The 10,212-nt window shown below is 35.3% G+C and overlaps 1 protein-coding gene across 3 annotated transcripts in view; it reads left to right on the top strand.

The window, feature by feature from the left end:
* The first annotated feature begins 3,202 nt into the window (after nt 1–3,202).
* Nucleotides 3,203–10,212, top strand: part of LOC135210818 (uncharacterized) — a 166,361-nt gene continuing 159,351 nt past the window's right edge. Inside the window, exons 1-2 of one of the 3 annotated variants that reach the window (XM_064243685.1) lie at nt 3,203–3,276; nt 6,337–7,010. The gene's annotated coding sequence lies outside the window, so the exon portion shown is untranslated. Of the gene's footprint in view, nt 3,464–6,336; nt 7,011–10,212 lie in introns of all 3 variants that reach the window. The other 2 variants (XM_064243684.1, XM_064243683.1) reach the window with 2 other exon arrangements.

The following is a 10,212-nucleotide window of genomic DNA, read 5'->3' as shown; positions in this document are numbered from 1 at the left end:
GTAGTGGTCAAGAGGAAGGGGATAAAGTGTCAAAGAAGAAGGGGATAAAGTGGCTAAGAGGAAGGGGATATAGTGGTCAAGAGGAAGGGGATAAAGTGTCAAGAGGAAGGGGATAAAGTGGCTAAGAGGAAGGGGATAAAGTGGTCAAGAGGAAGGGGATAAAGTGGCTAAGAGGAAGGGGATAAAGTGGCTAAGAGGAAGGGGATAAAGTGGTCAAGAGGAAGGGGATAAAGTGGCTAAGAGAAAGGGGATAAATTGGTCAAGAGGAAGGGGATAAAGTGGATAAAAGGAAGGGTATATTGGTCTAGAGGAAGGGGATAAAGTGTCCAAGAGGAAGGGGATAAAGTGGCTAAGAGGAAGGGAATATAGTGGTCAAGAGGAAGGTGATAAAGTGTCCAAGAGGAAGGGGATAAGTGGCTAAGAGGAAGGGGATAAAGTGGTCAAGAGGAAGGGGATAAATTGGCTACGGGAGGGGATATGTGGTTCAAGAGGAAAAAGGGGATAAAGTGTCCAGAGGAAGGGGATAAAGTGGCTAAGAGGAAGGGGATATAGTGGTCAAGAGGAAGGGGATGAAGTGTCCAAGAGGAAGGGGATAAAGTGGCTAAGAGAAAGGGGATAAAGTGGTTAAGAGGAATGGGATAAAGTGGTCATGAGGAAGGGGATAAAGTTGTTAAGAGGAAAGGGTATAAAGTGGTTAAGGAGAAGGGGCTAAAAGTGGTAAGAGGAAAGAGATAAAGTGCCTCGAGGAAGGGATTAAAGTGGCAAAGAGGAAGGGGATAAACTGTTGTCAGAGGAAGGGGATAGCCAAGAGGAAGGGGATAAATTGGTTTAGAGGAAGGAGATAAAGTGCCCAAGAGGAAGTGAATAAAGTGCCCAAGAGGAAGAGGATAATTTGGTTAAGAGGAAGGGGATAAAATGCCCAAGAGGAAGGGAATAATGTGGCCAAGAGGAAGGGGATAAAATGGCCAAGAGGAAGGAGATAAAGTGGCACAGAGGAAGAGTATAAAGTGGTCAAGAGGAAATGGAAAAGTGGCCAAGAGGAAGGAGATAATGTGGCCAAGAGGAAGGGGATAAAGTGGGCAAGAGGAAGGGGATAAAGTGTCCAAGAGGAAGGGGATAAATTGGTTAAGAGGAAGGGGATAAAGTGCCCAAGAGGAAGGGAATAAACTTGGCTTCAAGAGGACGGGGGAAATCAATGGCCCAAGTTAAGGACAAGGGAATCAAAGTGCCCAAGAGGAAGGGAATAAAGTGCCCAAGAGGAAGGGGATAAATTGGTTAAGAGGAAGGGGATAAAGTGGTCAAGAGGAAGGGGATAAAGTGGCCCAAGAGGAAGGGAAAATGTGGTTAAGGAAGGGGAAGGGGATAAAGTGGTCAAGAGGAAGGGGATAAAGTGGCCAAGAGGAAGGAGATAAAGTGGCCAAGAGGAAGGGGATAAAATGGCCAAGAGGAAGGAGATAAAATGGCAAAGAGGAAGAGTAGAAAGTGGTCAAGAGGAAATGGAAAAGTGGCCAAGAGGAAGGAGATAATGTGGCCAAGAGGAAGGGGATAAAGTGGGCAAGAGGAAGGGGATAAAGTGTCCAACAGGAGGGGGATAAAGTGGTCAAGAGGAAGGGGATAAAGTGGTCAAGAGGAAGGGGATAAAGGGTCAATAGTCAAGTGATAAGGATATTGGAAGTAACTCAACTATGAAGGTTATCAGGATAAACGGAAACTGAAAAGATTGAAAAATAATTATCTTTTTGGAAGATGGTGATTTGAATGTGAATCCGTGAGTGAATATGATAGGTGACATCAAGATAAGAGGCGGCGAAATAATGAACTGTAATCATGGATGGTGGGAGAACAGGCAATAAATCATATCTGTATTAATCCAATAAATCTATCGCAATCAGAAACTGGCGCTTTTACAAAAAGGGAAAATTTTTAATTCATATTCAACCTTTAGTTTCTATTAACATAAATAAATACATGGCGGTATGACACTCTCTCTCTCTCTCTCTCTCTCTCTCTCTCTCTCTCTCTCTCTCTCTCAGAAATAAAAAGATAGAATAAATAAATAAAAAAGTTCGAAGTTAATTTTCAGGTAAGAAAATATTCTTAAAAAATTTGTAAACCTCTGTGAAGAAGTTCTTTTTTTATTTATTTATTTATTTATTGTCCTTTTGTAGTCAAATTGGGTTCTGTTTATTCAGTAACATATTTCTTTTGGTAATTTGGGGAAATGAGAAATTCCTTGCTAGATTTGTGGACCTGTGTGCAGGAGTAATCATATTATTTTTTTTTTTTTTATAGTCCTGTTTCTAGCCAAAGTAGCTTCTGTTTATTATTATTATTATTAGTAGTAGTAGTAGTAGTAGTAGTAGTAGTAGTAGTAGTAGTAGTATTATTATTATTATTATTATTATTGTTGTTATTATTATTATACAGGATATGACACTTATTCATACAGTACAAGCCAACAGGGGCCTGATGATGTTCATTAGGAAGTAGTAAGAAGAGGTTAAAGGAAATACAGATATAAGAGACACTACAACTTGTCAAAAATGTAAAAAGAAAATAAAAAATTAATTAAATATATAAAAATGGATTAAAATTCAGTCAAAATTTATCTTGTATGTATGTATGTATGTATGTATTCAATATGCTGCATGAATCACTGAATCAGCCGTTTGTGAATATTGATTTCCCAACTCCCTCCTAAAACATCATCAGCCTGATTAAAACCAAATTGAGAGAGCAGACGCGACTTCCAAAGGCTTCATTAAGACAGGCAACTTCATCTTCATCACCAGCTGAAGTTCGGAACACTTCTTCACTCCTCAGTAACGAAGGAGTATGTGTGTGTGTGTGCGAAGTTATAGTCGGGATTCAGTGTAAATTGGCTTTAGGAGGAACTTCGACTCTTTAAAAGTTAAAGTTCCACCTGGCGGCAGTATTGTGAACAGCGCAGCGGCAAGCGTTGCCAACGGCCAAATACCTCTCATGGATTCAGACAGTGTCGGATGAATCGTGTGGAGTTTCCCCTGAAATGGGCATCGCAGACGGAGCTAATATCATTCGTAGAACGATCGCGGACGTGAATCAGACTCCCAGAAGGCGTCGCGAGTTTCAACGACGTCAAAACAATAACGGACGATCGGTCGTTGGCAACGCTGGAATCTCCTCTGTGTCGCGGAGTGCCAACTTTGCCGAAGAGTACAGTGGCACCGAAAGGGGAGGAAAGCTGCCTGCTGCCTGGTGGCAGTGCCAGTTTGACCAGTGGAAAGAGAGCTTGTTGTGCGTGCCCGATCTCGCGCCCTCTTTTTTTTTTTTTTGGCGGGGGGGGAGAGAGCCACTTACTAGTGCCACTCGGTGGGACGGTGCCATCTTAACCCCGCGGATTTTCGCGCCCGAAAATTAGACCGATAGTAATGGTTCTCACGTTGTTTCCTTCCGTCAAAGTTTTCTATTTGATATTTAAATGGTAAATAGGCTTTTAACTTTGTTACAAACACTAGAAGTCAATAGATTTGATATACTTTGTTTAAAATGAAGCGAAATATAATTACCTATCGGCAATTCTCATTTTGATTAGAAGCAAACGACTTGAATTATTTTTTGGGACGAGAAACAACATCGAGAAAAGGATTATCTTTGTTTATGGTGAAACAAAGAATGAAAAGCAATTATGAAAGGAATACTTTAAACGTTTACTTATAGACTGTTACACACAGAAAAATATAAACGCCTGATTGTTTACGAAAGGCCAAGTAGGCCTATACACAAGTATTGTAGGCCTAAGAGCAATCATTCTTTAGACTTCCCCTTACGATGTGACAGTTCGAGAGTTCTTGTAAGATATCGTTTTTTCAGGCTTAGCAATATTCTATAACTGGCAAGTATTCAGACTGGTATTCGATAAAAAAGATGAGAGAATATTTTATTTTCAATTTTAAAAAACCAGGGATTCTGGTGGCTGGTATATCGGAGTCGATATGTTTCGACATCTTCTGCTCACTCGTCCTGACGATGACCAGCGATGAGGTCGAAATGTGTCGACTATAAGAAGCATAATACCAGCAGAACTATAAGATACCAGCCTGTTATACCAGCATACCAGGAGACCAACCCCGTTTGAATAAGACCTGTTATTCAGCCTTCCTGTATACCCGTATACCTGTATATACCAGTTGACGAACCCGGCGCCAACAAGAACTCTGATATAGGTTTACCAGCCACCAGAATCACTGGGTTTTTTTATATAAAAATAAAAAAGACTTTCCAGCATTCCTTATAGAAAATACCAAAATTAATATTAGCCAGTTATTCAATAATATTGCTGAGCCAGAGAAGTGATTAATAAGACGAATAGAAAAGTTATCATATAGAATTATTTCGCTAAGCACAGCCATTCTTTTTACCAGAATAATAATAATAATAATAATAATAATAATAATAATAATAATAATAATAATAACGGTGAAGATATCCACAGTGGTGCAGAAATAGATTTTAGAAAAAATTATAATATATAGTATATATATATATATATATATATATATATATATATATATATATATATATATATATTATATACACATACAATAAATATATTATTTTTATTTAAAAATTTAAATTTTTTATAATCTTATATATAATTTATAATTGATTATAATGTATTATAATATTATTATAATGAAGTTATAATTATATAATGAATATATGATGATGATGATAAAAGTAATGCTTGAGAGAGGGTCTGCTTCATAAGTTTTATATTATTATTATTATTATTATTATTATTATTATTATTATTATTATTATTATTATTATTATTATTATTATTATTATTATTATTATTATTATTATTATTTGTAAATCCATACATATGGCGTCAAACAACACGTTTTACTGTCATTTTTCGTTAACTTTGTCACCAAAACACTGTGAGCAAAGTAGACGACGCTCGAGGCAAAACGGAAGCCGCTCCACGGACGCATTGCATTGACCATCTCACTAAAAATTTTAAAAAAATAAAAAATAAAAAAAAAAAACACATCGATGACTTTGTCGTTCTCACAAGTCTGTTGACCCAAGGTTGAACCAAAGATACAAAGACCTATAGAACGACAATTGCCGTTTGGGTATATGCGTACCCCTTTGGGATTATACCCCAAAGTGTGCTTGATTCAAGATGTACGAAGTGAGAAAAATTGAACTTAACACAGAAAACAGATACATCCGGTTCCCTCACACTCGTGATAATGAAAAAAAAGCTATTAGATATATTAAAGAACTGATGGACCCTCAGGGTCCTTGCATAAGGAGTTCACTAAGGATTTCCCATAAGATATGACACGTAAGAAACGCCAAAAAAAAAAAACACACACACGCACGCACACTGAGAAACGTAGCGTATGGGAAACAGTAAATAATTTATAAGCAAAATACAAATATTCATGTAGGTACACACACACAATTATATGTATATATATATACATATACTATATAAATATTAGTACATAATACATATATATATAAAATATGAGGTATAGGATATATAATCATATCACCTATATAATATTATATATATATATATATATATGCACTCAGGAATAAATCAGGAACTCAAAAATCTAACCTTGATAAATAATAATAACAAAGCTCAGTAGAATTACCATCATATCAAGTGTTAACTTTCCTTTACGAATCCACGTCCTCTGAGATCAGCTTTGAACGAGAGACCTAATCTTCAACCTTGACCTCAATTCAGGTGTGGCTGATTTAATTTACCTGTCCGTGATATGGTCCTGGATGCGTAAGAGCCAATGTGAGCCGGTGAGCCAGTTATCGTTGGCTCAGGACCTAGGATTTTGAATCATGGATGTCTCTCTGTCAAAAAGGGGTTTCGTCTGTCTAAACCAACTAGTTTCCAGCCATAGGAGAGACGCACAGAATTGTCCTTTCACTGACACAAATCTCATGATTGTCAGTCGTCTGTTCAAACAGAATTGACTTCGTCCGTTTCTTAAATATGAAAACGGAGCTGGATGACTTGTTCAACTTACAGTTAACAATCGTGTGCCATGTTCTCTCAGAGGTAGTAGGTACTCAACAGCTTTTGAAGAAATATTCACTTCGCATTAGCAAGTTTTAATGTTGTATTTTCCTGAGCTGAATGACTTGTTCAAAGTATCGTTAAAAATCGTATGCATTGTTTCTCCGTAGGTAATAAACAGTTTTTTATTACTATTATTATCATCTTTGGATTAGCACTTATTTTAGTTCCGTATTTTCTATATGCTTACCACCTTTAGAAAATATATCATCTTAACATAATACTCCCTGGCATTACAGGTTCATGCCTGACCAACCATTGTGAAGAAAGAAGGAAATAATTTTTCTATCTTGAAACCCAAAAAAAAAAGAATAAGTTAATTGACCTACCTACCTTCCTGTGAGCTTGTTGGGTATTCAACGACGAAAGTGTGACCGAAAGAAAACGTATAAATCCGTTCACCGATCGCGAATATCGGTCAGTATTCGAAGTGATTCGGTTGGAAACTCACGCAAAACACTGGGGGAAAAAATCGCCATGAGTTTTGAGAAAGATGTCATGCTCTTACGCAAATCAAGAAGGTCGTGCGGAGTGTATTGAGGGAAAAGTGATCATGACTTGTCCAAAGCGAACCAACTAAGAAATATATCGTAAGGAAATAGGCGAGAGGAAGGATCTATTCTTTAATGAAAGTGTTCTTACGATGACGACTCTGTGATTAGTTGGAGATTACCTAAAAGTACCAGATTTCTAGTTGTGAATTAACCAGTGGAATTCGAGTGCAATGTTTTAACCCAATACAAAGAGTCGGTTCATAAACTAGCTCTAAATACAGTCGGAATTATCATATAGATAATAAATATTTACCTATATTATTCAACTGAAACGAACACAATGGTCGTGACGAGCGAAAACATCCTTGTGAGTTGGATGCTGCTAGCCAGCTACCTGGCCTTTGCCACCGCCCACCCAGGTAAGGAAAGCTTTGGATGCTGTCATCTCTTCAAATATTATTACCTATATCATCATCTCGATCTTCCTTCATTTGATCTCCTTCCTTGTTGCTTCTCCTCGATTTTTTTTTTTTTTTTTTTTTTCTGAATTGTCTCTATCCTCGTCTTTATCTTCGTCTCGATCTGAGGGACCTTTTCGCCTTACGATAGATCGTTAGGGATGTGGTGTTTTATTTTCATAATACTCAGCCTTTATTATTGTCTTTGATTGCATCTTGATCTTTATCTTAATTCTGTTTTTACTGTCTGTCCGTATAAGCGTTTACTATCTTTTTTACACGCCTTTTATTTTCTATTTATCCTTTCATTCTACGCATTATCTTTTTATCAGTCAAGTCAGAGTCAAGTCAGATAAGCTATCTTTATAGTGATTGTCTTTTTTTAAGGTTTATTTATTATTATTTTTTTATCTGTAAGCTGGCGCACGGTTACTGGGCCGATACGCCCTCTCATAGTTGCATCAAAGTTTCTCTAATCTTCACAATTCCTGTTGAATTCTGTTATCATGTATATATTATGTATATATATATATATATCTATATATATATATATATATATATATATATATATATATATATATATATATATATCTTGAACCAGTCAATCTAAAATTCAGAATAATAAGTTTGAGCATAAATTAATCTTGCTCTGCCAGTTATATTCAAATTACGTAAGTGATCTTTTTAGTCATGACACAATCTTAAATAAATTTGAAAAATCCATCAACATCTACGTAATTAAGCTTGCTCACCAGTCGGGGTTGCTGTTTTTAAGCTTTCTTAAAAGCGTGGGAATTTATTCTCTCAAAAACAGTTTTTCCTTATCTGAATTCAATTGGATCTCTCATCTGAAAAAAAGACTTAAAATTATCCTTGACCAATGAGCCTACAAAACATGAAATTCCAAAGATATCCACCGACGACTTTATATATCTAGCAAACTGACTGACAGGGTGACCAACACAATCGGAGAGACAAACATGAAGGAATAAGTTGGGAAAAGTCGGCGACCAGAGGTATTATGAAAAGAATATTTGGCAAAAGCTACATGAACGCTCTAAGAACTGACTACGACTCCCAACAAGTAGGTGACTTGCATACAACCTGTTTGTTTATGTGTGTGCAACAAGTTTAATCCGACGTGTTCGTGATATGTTTATGACATGTAATAATCTCAATTTTATTCTATAATTCCCTCGGTAATGGTCGTGAGAGAATTGTTAAGGCAGAATTCAGCAGATCTAAGATTGCTGTACGATACTGCGGACAGAAAGGGTCGTTAGCATACCTTACGGTACGCCAGATGCGATAAACAATTTAATGCCATATTTGATAGAAGCTACGGAATATCTCGACCTACATCATGATGGACAAAGCCAGAGGAATCCCTTGGAGGAGAGGGGACTTCTAATTGATGGTATTTATTATCTTATTAATATTATTCTACTGGAAATATACAATATATATATATATAGGATATATATATATATATATATAATACACATATGTATATATATATATATATATATATATATATGTATATATACATATATACATATAGATATATATATATATATCATATATATTATATATATAGTATATTAATATCTTATTAATATTATTCTACTGGAAAATAAATAACCAATAATATAAATATATATATTATATATAATATTATATAAATCCACATATCATATATATATTTCACACATATATATTATATATATATATATATATATACATACTACATATAGATATATTATGTATATATATATCTATATATTAATACAATTTATATACATTACACACACCATAATATATATACATGTATATACATACATAATTATATATATATATATATATATATATATATATATATATATATATATATTTTATTTATTTATACATACACACACACACATATATATATATATAAATGTATATATATATACATACAGCTATATATATACATAATATATATATATATATATACATATACATAGAATAACATATAATTATATATATATATATATATATGCAATAACAGGGTACAGCAACACATTACAGAATAAGCAAACATAAGACAAGACACTATATTGTAAGGAACCTAACAAGTTCGTCAAATCTGATCAACAAACAGTGCGAATAACAGTGGAAAAGTGACAATTTTGAAGCCATTAATGAATTAGCCCCAACTCGACCTTTTTTACGTTTCTTGGTCAAAGGATTAATTCTTTCTTCCACATCCCTTTCTCTCTCTCTCTCTCTCTCTCTCTCTCTCTCTCTCTCAATTTCAACTCGAAAGAGAGGAGGATATAGCGCAGAGAGAGAAAGAGAGTCAGTCCCAATCGGGGAAAAAAAGCACTACTATTGCGGCCAGAGAGACAATACTATTTTCGTCAGAGGGGCTATAAGATTTCTACCTGCCTGCCTTTGCTCGTTTCATTGGGCATGTAAGAAGCCAAGAGGCGAGCTGGCCAGCGAATGATTTGAAATATGTAGGAGGGTCACCGGAGGGCGAGATGCTTTACAAAGCACTATCTTTACAAAGCACTATCTTTACAAAGTACTATCTTTACAAAGCACTATCTTTACAAAGCAGTATCTTTATAAAGCAATATCTTTACAAAGCAGTATCTTTGCAAAGCACTATCTTTACAAAGCACTATCTTTACAAAGCACCCATCTTTTCAAAGCACTATCTTTACAAAGCACTATCTTTGCAAAGCACCCATCTTTTCAAAGCACTATCTTTACAAAGCACTATCTTTACAAAGTACTATCTTTACAAAGCACTATCTTTACAAAGCAGTATCTTTATAAAGCAATATCTTTACAAAGCACTATCTTTACAAAGCACTATCGTTACAAAGCACTATCTTTGCAAAGCAACCATCTTTTCAAAGCACTATCTTTACAAAGCACTATCTTTGCACAGCACCTATCATCTTTTCAAAGCACTATCTTTACAAAGCACTAGCTTTACAAAGCACTATCTTTGCAAAGCATCCATCTTTTCAAAGCGCTATATCTTTACATATCAGTAATTTTTCAAAGCAGTATGTATGCAAGCCAGTATCTTGACAAATAGTCTTACAATTCAGTATCTTTACAAAGCAGTACACTTTGCAAAGCAGTATCCTTACAAACGCTGCCCTTACAA

Source organism: Macrobrachium nipponense, chromosome 4 (genome assembly GCF_015104395.2).
Source record: "Macrobrachium nipponense isolate FS-2020 chromosome 4, ASM1510439v2, whole genome shotgun sequence".
In the NCBI taxonomy this organism is placed as follows: domain Eukaryota; kingdom Metazoa; phylum Arthropoda; class Malacostraca; order Decapoda; family Palaemonidae; genus Macrobrachium; species Macrobrachium nipponense.
Note: the sequence above shows the minus strand (reverse complement) of the source record. Positions and strands in the feature narration are given on the sequence as shown.